The 12,751-nt window shown below is 37.6% G+C and overlaps 1 protein-coding gene and 1 long non-coding RNA gene across 3 annotated transcripts in view; one reads left to right on the top strand and one right to left on the bottom strand.

The window, feature by feature from the left end:
• The window catches only part of gjc1 (gap junction protein gamma 1), a 52,232-nt gene that overhangs the window by 15,389 nt on the left and 24,092 nt on the right, over positions 1–12,751 (bottom strand). The gene's annotated exons all lie outside the window — the stretch shown is intronic.
• Positions 2,777–12,751, top strand: part of LOC148186439 (uncharacterized) — a 43,163-nt gene continuing 33,188 nt past the window's right edge. For both annotated transcript variants that reach the window (XR_015779612.1, XR_015779613.1), the window contains exon 1: positions 2,777–3,440. This is a non-coding gene — a long non-coding RNA (uncharacterized LOC148186439). The remainder of the gene's footprint in view (positions 3,441–12,751) is intronic.

Below are 12,751 nucleotides of genomic sequence, written 5' to 3' on the forward strand. Positions count from 1 at the left end.
GTCAGACAATCAGACTTGCTTCACCTGGCAACTCTGCAGTGCTCCAGATCATCAAATAAACAGTGAGTACAACTGCAATTCCACCTGCATTAGGACGCCACTGCTGCAAAAATTCACCACAACTTAGTTGTGTTTAGTTTACTGGCAAATGCTTCATTCTAAACAGTTGAGCTCAGTACACATCTTGGTCTTTTTTAAAAATATATAAAATACACTGCTGATGTTGGATTTTTCAAAATTCAATTTTCTGTATTTCATCAAAATCCCAGAATTATTCGGGCTTTACTCACAGTATTATTCAGACCACTGGCCATGAGTTTCATACTAAGCCCAATGAGTCAAAGCATAACAAATAATTGATGCCCAACATGCTGCCTGTTATGAATGCCAGTTGATTTTGGGGTTCTAGGAGGAATGAGCTACCAAATATCTCTCTCGCTCTCTCTCTCTCTCTCTCTCTATCTATCTATCTCTCTCTCAATCTATCTATCTATCACAGCAGTCGCTCACAGAGGAAGTTAGAAAAGTCTTGAAAGGATGCTGTGAACTCTTTGAGATAAAAGTAGGGAAATATCCAAATAATCATCTGACCGTGCTAAATGTTTAATGTCAACAACATATGATGCAGTGTCTTCTTGCAGATGTATGGAAACTTGTTCATAATCCTCCCCATCACTTTCAGCCTCTGCATGCCCTCCTGTCTCCATCACTGCGCTCCCTCCCTAATGCCCTCTCATGGAGTCATAATCATGCAACGCTACGAACAATAAAAGTTGTTCGTTTGATATTGTCCAAATCCACTCAGCAGCGGTGGTTGCTCAAATTAGCACTGCACGCCATCTCAGCCTCTTTTCTTATCTCTCTCCTCTGAGCGGACCAATTGCTATCACCAAATTTCACAGATCATGTGCTGAGAAATCAGAGGGTATAAATCCTCTTTAAATTCCCATCATGTCATTCAAAGTCCACAGCTTATGTTAAATATGTTTTTCTTTAATGTACAGCTATTGCTACTTTTTTTAAAAAAAAAGTGAAGTTGATAAGTGGTAAAATGTTGTTTATTTGGAGACATGTCATCTTGGTAATAACCTTGAATAATTTGACGTCGTCATCTGCTTTTGATGTGAGTAGTTTTATGGAGCACTTTCTTCAGTCGTACAGATTTTGACTGAAAACTGCGCTTGATGTGATGATGGTTTTGATGCTGCTGTGAAGGATGATGGTGATAATGATTATCCAAAACCATCACAGAAATATAATTATAGCTATAATGTCTATACCAAGGAGGAATGATAGCAGCTATTGACAATTTATCAGACTAAAGGCATTTCCCTGTAAGTGCTTGACAGCAAAATAAAAAGTCTCGACCCGTTCTGGGTAGGGTTCAAACTCTTACTTGTGAATAATACACTAACTTGCTATGTAAGCCACTTTTTTATGTGTGTGTGAGAGTGTTTGTTTATGCCATAGTCGAGGCCATCTTTGCAGAGCCAGCAAATGGGTAGAGATGATTTATTGCTACAATTTTCTGCTGACATAACTTGGAACAACTTGCTGTTACTGTCATTGACAGTTACTCACAGACAGGGGGTACAGCTCAGGGGCAGAGCATTTGACTTCAGATCAAGAGGTCCCTAATTCAACTCTTGGTGCCCCCTCCAAAAGACTACTTACAGTGAAAAAATACAGGCAGGTGCACATTACATAAGACATAAGCACTTCTACTTTGTGGCTTCTCCAGAAGTTCTCTTCACAGTTTCAGCTCAGCCAAACCAGTTCTCTTATCCTGATGGACTCTGCATTTCACTCAGTGTCTCTTAGAATTAGTCTAAATATGGGAGACACTGAGTTTATCCACAATAAATCTGGTTGAATTATGAGTGTGCTGTTGATGGGTACTATTCTCCCACAATGTAATATACAAAGGAAGTGTGGTACTATATCAGACTTTCACAACACAATTATTGTGGCCAAAGTTCACAATAACGTATCACAATATCTAAAACATAATAATAATAATAATAATAATAATAATAATAATAATAATATAAACAACGATAACAACAACAACAACAACAACAACAATAATAATAATGCTATCAGTCAAGTTAATCTTCCATAACCATAATTTATTTTTATTTGTACACTAACTGCTAACACACACACACACATATATGATGAACAGGATAGGCTTTTCTAGGTGTTGGCCATTTTATAGTGGTGTTCGAATTCTCAGCAGTTAATTTAAATATCTCTCTCTCTCTCTCTCTCTCTCTCTCTCTCTCTCTCTATATATATATATATATATATATATATACACACACACACATTGGGAATCAGTTGATATTACTATATCAGCATGACCTTCTGATATAATAATTTTTGAGTGATCTGTATCATGATTATCATGACTACTATTAATAATAATAATTAACTATTATTTTTATTGGGTTTATGATATCTCCAAAAACAGCATTTTCCCATGCATTCAGAGATAATGTAGGAAATACAGAAATCACACAAGCTGAACAGAACAATTATTCATAAATATTAACTGCAATTAATTATATTACAGTTTTCAATAAGCAACTATCTGCTGTTAGACGAGTGGATTTTTATGTGTGTAAGCTTAACTGTGCAGACCTATGAGATACATTAGAAGAAGTGAAACTGAAAAGCATCAGATGGTGAATGTACCTGTATCTAATTTAATTTTTGATTTATTTACTAGTTTATTCATTCTCTCTTTCTTCTGTGGTACAAACTTAGTTTTGCTTATCACTGCCCCCTAACCATGGATGTATTTTTTTTTGCATCACAGGCATAGCTGCAAAGCATTGTGGGTGATATAGACCTCTGAAGTGACCATCCAGGTTCACACACTTCCTCAGCCCTCCAAGGGTGGATCTCACCAAGCCCCACGGCCCTTAAGATGGCGGGGATTAATCCCGAGGGCAACAGATCCACGAGCAACCGCCGGGCGAAGTAAACGAGGGCATGTTGAACGACTTTTGAAACGCAGCCAGTGAGTGAATGAGGCAAAGTTTTCGAAAACAGCTGATAGGCGCGCCCTTATTTTGAAATTCCGTGTCACGATCACAGAGCGTCCGGCAGATGATGGCGAGCAGCCAAGAGAAAGATGTCACTTCACTATAACACATCCATGGAAAGATGATGAGGAGAATGCCTTTTAGTTGGGAATAAATTACCAGCGTGGAAATGTTTTGTTTTTGGAGAAACTGCGAGTCAACAGATGGCGCACCGCATATGTAAACAAAAGCTGTACTGAGGAAACATGACTACAGCTGGGCCACTTCACTGAATTCTTGCTAACATGATATTAGCTGCTCTGTCCCAGCAATGCTGACGGAAGAAACCTACATGTAGAGTGAAAACCATCCGTGCTGTTCTGTTGGGAGGTGCATGGACTTAAACCAGCGGTGAGTAAATCAAAGCATAAATAATAGTAAGTTGATTAAGTTATGAGAAGAGGAAAAGTCCGCTAGCCGCTAAGCTAATTTATGCAATGTAAAATGTCATAGGCTTAAGCTAATGACGTTAGCATGTTGTACATGGGAAATGTGGCCTACTAAAGACAGCTGTTTAGTCTTTGATGCTTGATGTTTAATGTGGATGCTTCTACTACTAGTAATACTAGAACTACTTCTGCTACTAATACCACTACTAACACTACTGCCACTCTTGCTACTGCTACTATCACTACTCCTAGTATTGATAGAAGTACTGCTGCTTCTTCTACTACCACTACTAGAACAAAAAAGTACTACTGCAACTTATACTACTATTTCCGCTACAACTACTGCTACTACTAGCATTACTGTTAATACTTGTAGTTGTGTACTGGAACTATTGCAACTGTTAATACACCTACTTCTACTACTACTCCAAGTGCTACTTCTACTGCTACTACAACTTCTTATACTATTACTACTCAGTGTAGAAATAGATGTACTGCTATTTTATTATACTTCCACGACTATAACTACTGCTACTGCTATTAATACTACTAGTAGTACTTCTCCTGTACTTTTTTTCTAACTTGCATACCTACATACCTACCTGGATACTTTCAGCTACAGAAACCATTCAAAAGTCAAAATGTTATGCCCTTGAAGGACATAGGATACCTCTCAATTTTTTTCTACATTTTATACCTTAAAATACTAAACATTTATTATTTTAACCATATCAATTAACACCAACTTCTTCATTTTACATTCTTCCAGTTCAGTTCCTAGCTTCTTCACTTGAAAGCAGTTCAGCTTCCATTTCTGCCAGTTTTGCAGATATTTCTGGCAATTTGTAAAACATTTATGCATTTTCAGCTCCATATTTCTGCATTTTCAGCCATGGTTTTAAACTGATTTAAACTTTAAGCATCTGTACGCATGTTCCGCAGGAAATGCATTCCCTAGTTATTCTTGAGATTTTTTTTAATGAAAAGATATTGTTGTTAATCTAGGTTTTTAGGATGTTGAAAGAAGTTTGTCGTCAAGTCAGCCCTGAAGTTTTAGGAAAACGATCATGGTTTGAATTAAATCTTCTTTTCCAGAGAGCGTTTTCAAACAGAATTAACCAGTTTTAATTATTTCCAATTATGTATATGTTGTTTTTATCTTTTCTGGCCGAAAGCAAAGAAAGGAGTGGCAGCTCCTCCTGTAACCAACTGTGATAAATGAGCAGATGAAATCGGCCCATATTGATCGCAGGCCCCTAAATTGAATCGAATCAAAATCGTATCGCGGAAGATTTTGTTATATTGGCAAATTTCTTATCGTTGTCCAAAGTATCGATAAAATATTGTATGGTGATGAAACCAGTGATTTACACCCTAAGAGTGCACATGGGATAATCTGCTGCTTCCGAACAGAAAGAATACATTTGGCAGAGACCAGAGTCGATGATGCAGTGGAAATCGACTGACTTTGATTGATACTGTAACGTATACTCTTTCCTCCTTACTCTTTGATCAGATCTCACTGAATAGGTTCCTATAGGTTTCCATAAGATTACAGGTATAAAAAGGTTTGAAAAAACAGTGGAGTGATACTTGTTTGGATACAGTCCCAGCCATATATTATCTCATTTGTATTTGTGTTAGTGGATCAAAATATTTAGTATAGAACCAGCTGTGGTAAATTATCCTTCCTGGTGAGGATAAACACTTTCGCAGCTTTACCGGACCTCAGTGTGTAAATCTGGGCTTTCATCCATGCTGTTCATCATGTACACACTTTGGTGACATAAAATAGTATTAAAATTATTTCATAAAGGTGTGTGTCATTAGATTACACTACATATAAATACATATAACAGTTCATGCAGTTTGACAACATGAGGATCATGTCAGATTATGTTGTAAAGAAACCTTTCATCTCTCGTGCCAATCCACAGCATAAGAGTTTTTCTACCTGACATTTGAACCAATTTATCAACACTCTCACAATCTTGTGCCTGAAATATAAGTGCCTAAAAACAACCTTCAAAAAATATGTCACTATGTCATTAAACAGACCAATCATAGATGGATTGAGGAGATTGGGGTTTCTTAACTCCCATAATCCTTCAGCCTGTCTGCATAAACCAAACTAATTTGGCTCATTTGATAGTGTATCATCCATGTAAACATCAAAGCACTTTAAAGAAGAGGCTTGAGTGACAGACTCGTCAGACGTCTTCTTGTCATTTTCTTTTTTCACAATATGGTTCCACTCAAGTCATCACAGACATTTCTCTATTTCTGAGTTGTAGACTGACGGGTTGCTATTAATGTGCGTTAAACTCGAGACAGCTGCGTCTTCATGAAATGGGGAATTCATGGAAATGTTTAACTTCCTGGGAAACTGGAAATCTTTATAGATCTTTAAAGGTCCTCATCAACATGTAAAGTCAGAAAATTCTGAGTTTTTCGCCATGAAAATTGATTATGAACATGTCCAAGCTTGTTGTTAAGTTAACATAACCAACTCAGTGTTGTGACAAGCATCATGTTTCAAGTACAAATATTTTGTTTCCACCTCTAGTTTCAACAAGCATCACAACAGTAAAAAATAATAATTTCAAGAAATACTTTACCCACAAAATTATAATTTCTATATTAATTATTCATACATTGTTACATTTAATTCATGAAGAAACCTCTGTTTTCTGACATGTTTCCACATTGAACAAAAAAAATCCATAAACTGAGAATATTCTTAAATAATTTATGTAAAGGGGAGCTGCATTTAACAACAGAAAATAAATATCTGTTTACAAACTCTCACACAACCTGTGCAGTATGATCCAAGTCTCATTTATCCAGTTGTATGCTCAGTGCTTCCCAAACACATGCACATGCTTGAGACTGTTTATGCAGATTTGTTAAGGCTTTAACAAAAATGCATGTATTTGGGAAGCATGAGCATACAGCTGGATGAGACTTGGATTATACTGCAGAGGTTGTGTGAGAGTTTGTCCATGATGCTCTGTTATAGCTCTGCTGTTGTTAAATGTGGCCCCCTTTTACTTGAATTAAACAAGAATTTTCTCTGTTTTTGGGTTTCTTTGTTCACCATGGAGGCATTAGACAAAGAGTTTTCTTTATGAATTCTACACAACATTGGGCGGGTAAATGATACACAAATGATAATTTTGTGGGTGAAGTATTCCTTATTTTAGGTCTTTACTCTAAGTCACCCCTCGCTCCAGTTCTAAAGTTTCGTCCCACAGTTACTGAACCTCTTGACCCTGCCTGTGGGGTCAGTCTCTTATTCAAACTTGGTGCAGATGTATTAGGATTGATGTTTTAGTGCTGCTTAGGAGGAGATGAACAGTAATTAATGACAGTGCGCCATTGCATCTCACTGGTTAAAGAGCTGAAATTAGCACACTCATCCAAGTGCTGTGCTCCTATCAATGCTGATCGGAGCTGGAGGCGATAAATACCCGCGTCTACTGCAGAGTCATTTGACCACGGTGTGAATGCTGATCATACACATTCTTATTGCATTACAAAGCCAGATGTTAGTGGGTGTTAGCAGGGTGTTTTTGCAGTGGGAATGATGCTTTGGTGTCACCAATTCAGTATCTGATCAAATGTCTCCCCTTCAGTTCCTGATTTATGATGTCGAGTAATGGCCAGAAAAGTGTCCTTGCATAACATTACAATGTCACAGTGAAGTTGACCATTGACCTTTTGAATATATAAAATGTCATAATTTTATATCATATTATAATTTCGCGTTTAATTTTTTCGTAATTAGTGTATGAATTCTTGAAAACAAAAACATGTTTTGCAAAGTCACAGTGACCTTACCTTTGATCACAAAATTTCAAACCTTTTATTCTCGAGTCAAAATGGACATTTGTGCCAAATTTGAAGATACTTGCTCAACGCATTTTCGAGGCGTTGTGTTCATGAGAATGGGCTGGACAGATAACCCAAAAGCATAATGCCTCCAGCCACAGCTATCATGGGTGCAGAGGCATAATTACATAGAAAGCAAGTTGGGTTGAGCCTCCTGATGTCTTTGTTCAATTATGTATGTGTGGATTTAAATCTCAGAGGCAGTTCATGATAAACAGGATTATTCAGAAAAGTCACCTTGAATGGTTTTCAAGATATTATGTTTATGTTGTTTATGAAGCCAGAGAAAGACAGATATCACGTGAGCCCTGTGCAGCATGGAGAGAGCAACACAGGAGCAAGAGGATTTCTTGGTGTTTGGGTCGGGTGAGCAGCTTCCATTAGAATGAATGTTGGGACACCATTTGGCCTAATTACATCTGCTGGTATAAGTCACAGGCCAAACATTTGACAGCAGGTCAGGAGGTCTGCTGTTCAACTTTGGATGTTTTTGTGTCAGTGCATCCAAATGAAAGTATAAGCAGACTCAGTGAGAAAGCACAGTAGGTCGTTAGGTTCATTGACTGACCGACACAAAACATCTTAATTTAAAGATGAAGGACTGAGGTCAAGAGCCAGCTCTGTCTCCAAGAAATTATGTTTATTTAGCACTAATCTGAAACAGAAACATTTTTAAGGAAATGTAATGGCTTTCAACATGGCGTGGAAGCTCTGGAATACATATAGTTTCCATCCCTGTTAAACAAATTTCACAAGGATTTACATGAGCCAGAATAAATGCACCAGAACAAGAAAAAATGCCTTCTTAACTGGGCTATCTGTAAGGCAACATTAATTCTATTACTCTTTATAGATCATCTTCTGTTTAAATGCAGGAGTATCTGCACAAAACTGTTACCTCAATACAAAACCACTTCAGTAGATCAATATTGATGCAAAGTGCTCTCTGCAAGGCGGAGGAAGAGGGGTGGGGGATTTATTAGTACAATTACCTGCAGTGAAGTGTGTGTGGTGTGTGCCCGGAACGGAAACCTGTGGACTCTCAGAGCAAACTAGTACACAGTTTGACACCTGTGGCTGTGATGTTATGTAATGTTCTGTGCTGTGTGCCAGCGGATCTCAATCTCAATGTCATTATTGAGATTCCTACTAGCTTCATTTGAGAAATTTATTACGCAAGGGACGATGAATAACAGATAACAGCATAAAGGATTTATACACTGTGTGTGCCTAATGTTGTCACAGGGGGCACCCGCGTTTAAACAGGGAATCTCTTAACATGAAGCTCTACCACTGGGCAATGCCTCCTCTAACTCTTTAACTTTGTGGAGGTGGTTTTGCTGTGTTTTGTCCATGCCATAAACGCTTAAATACAGAGAGGACAGAATAAAAAGGACCATGTCTGCATGTATAGATACTGACTTAAAGCTACAGTTGCTAACTTTTATTTTTTAAAAAAACAACACTTTTCAGATAGTACTATTCATATATTTCACATTTGAAACTGTCACTATAACCACACAGCACTAAATGAGACAGATAATCACCCTGCCTATTCTATTGCCTTGTAGCACTTTTAATGGCCTTAATGCACATGAACTAAAACAATGAATCAGAGCCGAAATGTCTTTAACGCAGCCGTCAATCACTGCTTGTGAACTGCGTTTTAACTGTCAAACTAGGCAGCTGTGAAATGAGAACATCTGTGACCCAGCCACCATGTTTGAATAGAGTTAAACAGAAGTACCAAGCATCACGCGCTAGCAGGACCATCTTTCTCATTTTACAGCTAAACAGTACTCTAAAATATGATTCTGAAAAATTAAGCAATGCAGTAACAGTATCTTGATCCATATTTGGTCAGTGCTGCCTAGTATGACAGTTTGACAGCCGCTCACAAAGCAATTGACATTTTTCCTACAGATTGTCCTTCTCATGTACTTCTTTTAGAATTTAGTGACAGTTTCAGCAAATATGACAGTTATTTTCATAAAAGTTACCAACTGTAGCTTTAATATATAGAGTTATAGTTGCATGGATGGATGGGTGGATGGTCTAAAGAGAGCATACTAGAAACAATGCACACTAAAAATAGTGTTTCACACCAAATAATGAATCATGCAGTTTATGGAAATACTCCTGCTCCGTAAGAGTAAGTAGTGAGAATGTATATTAAATGCATTGGTTTGTTCTTGTAGATTTGGTTACTTGAACAAGACGGTAAAAAAAGAGTAGGCTACAGTCTGTAAGATGTGACTTTACTGTGAGGTTAATGCATCTCCATCTCATGTACAGCAGTGTTCAAATACATTTCTCCCTTAAAAGTGCTTGGGAATATTAAATCCTTGTTGCTTTTTTGTCTGAAATTAGCATGGAACAGATTAATTAACACAGAAGTTACAGCATCTGCAAGCACATGTTCATTATCAAATACAAACATTCAGGATCTCCTGACTGAACCCACACATGATTTTATTTTATTTTATGTTTTATTTTTTGTCTCAGTAAGTGTTCCCGCTTTGCTGTTGCTCTGAGTTCAGGGGCTGTTGGTGAAATTCAGCATGAAATAGAGCTAAAAAAAAAAATGAAGTGGCTGCAATTTATTAGCGGGTATAGCTCATTGGTAGAGTGTTTGACTGCAGATCAGCAGCTCCCCATTTACGCTCTAGGTGCCCCCTCTGTTTATTACTAAAGTAAACAGTGCTCTCTATACATGTGACCTAGCTATATGGCATTGAAGAGGCAACAAAGTAGCACACAATAGAAAAAGCTTACGGCTCTGTGAAAAAGGCTTTAAAGCTTGCAGCTTTAAACCCCATAAAAGCGATAATGCACAGGCTGTATTCTATAGATCCCCAGCATGTTAGTACATCTTTTTGATCTCTGCTTCACTTTTTTCCCATATAGCTACGTCTTTTGGGTTTAATTTGTTGACCAACAACTCTACAAAATAATACTATAAGAGCCTTGTATTCCATCAACTTATACACATATCTTATATTGTTACTGTCATGTGGTTAGCTTGGTGTCAGAGACTTTCAATGAAAAAGACACAACAAAGAGTTGGAATAAAATCACTTTTTTTTTTTCAATTCCTTTGCTGTATTTATCTGTATAAAAAGTAAAACATCTGTCCGCTTTCAATCAGAATATTCGAATTCTTTAATAATAGTTTAAGCACTTATCTTTAATTATTTGAAATGTTTCTTACATATGTGGTTTTTGGCAGCTTTAGACTTTGTTTACTACATCATAACAAGCCATAAAGCTAGAATAGGGAGGTATTGCTCAAAAGCAAAGCATTTTACTGCACATCGTGACACATTCAAGTCTCCAATTCAACTTTCCCCCTCTATCAGAAATGGTGATCATTTTCTGGTATAATATTCAGAGAATGAATAACACTTTGATGTAACTTCGCCCTTAGTTTATGCATTTAATTTATTTCCCTATCCTTTTTGTTGAACTGCATCTGTTCTTTGAGATTTGTGGATCTCCATCACACTTACAGCAGCAGCACTGAGCCACACTTCATTTCTTGCTTTGCCATAAAAACTCTTCAACTCATCAGCCTTTAAGATTCTCATCTCTAATTAGCGGCGAGGAGATGAGTTAACCTGGGGTGAGCGGCAACTCCTTGAGCATGTGTACGTTATCATCACATAATCATGCGTGCCATGACACACATGCACACACGTGGAAGCCAGCAGCCATCACCTCCCCGGGCTCAGGCTCACCTGCACACTCAGAGACTCATTAGCAAAGGAAGAAGAGGAGAAGGAGCTGAGGAAGGGGGGCTGAAAGAGGTGGAGTCAGAGGCTCTATGTGTGAATGAAGTGTATGTGTGTATATTGACTAAGTAAGCATATATGATATATGATGAATTAGAGATAAACATTTGTCCCAGTAACCAAGTTAAAGGCTATTGGTAAAGCAGAGTGCTCCTGAGGGGAAAAAAGCAGTGCTGTGGATGTGTTGTGTGAGTGTTTGTGTGTATGTGTGTACGTATATGCGTGTGCCTGGGTGTGAGTCAGGCTGAGAGTGACTCAGAATGAGATGTTTCTTGTTGTGTCTTCAGGCGGGGATGGAGCATATTCGACGTGTGGGTGTGTGGGTGTGTGTGTGTGTGTGTGTGTGTGTCTACATGTGTAGGTGCATGTGCAGAGCACCTTTGCCTTTGGTGACAGGTTTAGAGGGCAGAGGGCGTGTGTGTGTGTGTGTGTGTTTATGTTTGTTGACTGACTGTGTGTGCTCCCAAACTACTGTACATGCGTGTAATTCTTATTCATATTATTCACATTCTCCAGGGAAGTGGCCAGTCTTTCATTACAGTGTGTGTTCACTCGTCTGACAGATCTGTTCCTGAGGCAGGGGCTGCTGCTAAATATCACACACCTGGATGCACAGTGTGTGCCGTTCTCTCTCTTTGTGTGTCTTTTAAGACCCTATTACCATGCTAATAATATCCAACAAATCACATAGCACTTTCACCTTTATGAGTCTTCGTCAGAAGGGCCGTACAGCACATACGGGATTAGGGATGACTTCATTTACAGCAGCGTATCTTTAATACCGCAGGAGCTGAAAAGCCGGGCAGAGGGAGGCACATGAAGGAGAAGAAGGTTTCTTTAAATAACACCCAAAATATGTATAAATACCACAGCTGGTTCCAAAATTATCACCATCTACTGTAACTGTTTGTACTGTGAAATTGAGTATGGGATTTCGAGAGTGCACATTGCATTTGGAATGCCTTTGCTTGTGTATGTGTGTGCACATCTTAAGCAGGAGTATGTCTGCATATTTCTTGACACATTTCATGACACAATAATGATTTAATAGTAAAAATGATAACAATTGTCAGTGGTGAGAAAAGTATTCAGATTGTTCACTTTACTAACCTAAAAGCAGAAATACTATAAAGTAAAAGTAATTAAAAGTACAAGTTTTACTTTTACAATTTTTAATTTGAGAATTTTAACCAGAAAAAAAGCCAAAAAACAAAGTTCTAAAAAGCAGAATAATTCATTTGAGAGTATTATATTGTTTTGTATATATTGTATGTATTGGATCATAATAAGTAATGCATTTAACTTTTAAGCTTTCAGTGTTGTAGTAATATTTAGGTGAAAATAAGTTAAAGATAACTGCAAATGCACTTTAAAGGAAATGTAATGCTGAGCATATTACACTTTATATAAACATAATTGCAAAAAGTCACAAAAATTTGAATACTGACACTATCAGCAAACTGTTCACTAGAATCGTACTTCGATAGTTTTCCACCAAAAGGCAATCTTGCAATATAGTAGCCACTCGTAGCGACTACAGCATCATTTTTTTTTATTAGTCTACCTTTTTTGTTAACATTTAGATGAAATC

This window comes from Plectropomus leopardus, chromosome 18 (assembly GCF_026936395.1).
Source record: "Plectropomus leopardus strain MGB_pleo_1.0 chromosome 18, ASM2693639v1, whole genome shotgun sequence".
Taxonomy (NCBI): domain Eukaryota; kingdom Metazoa; phylum Chordata; class Actinopteri; order Perciformes; family Serranidae; genus Plectropomus; species Plectropomus leopardus.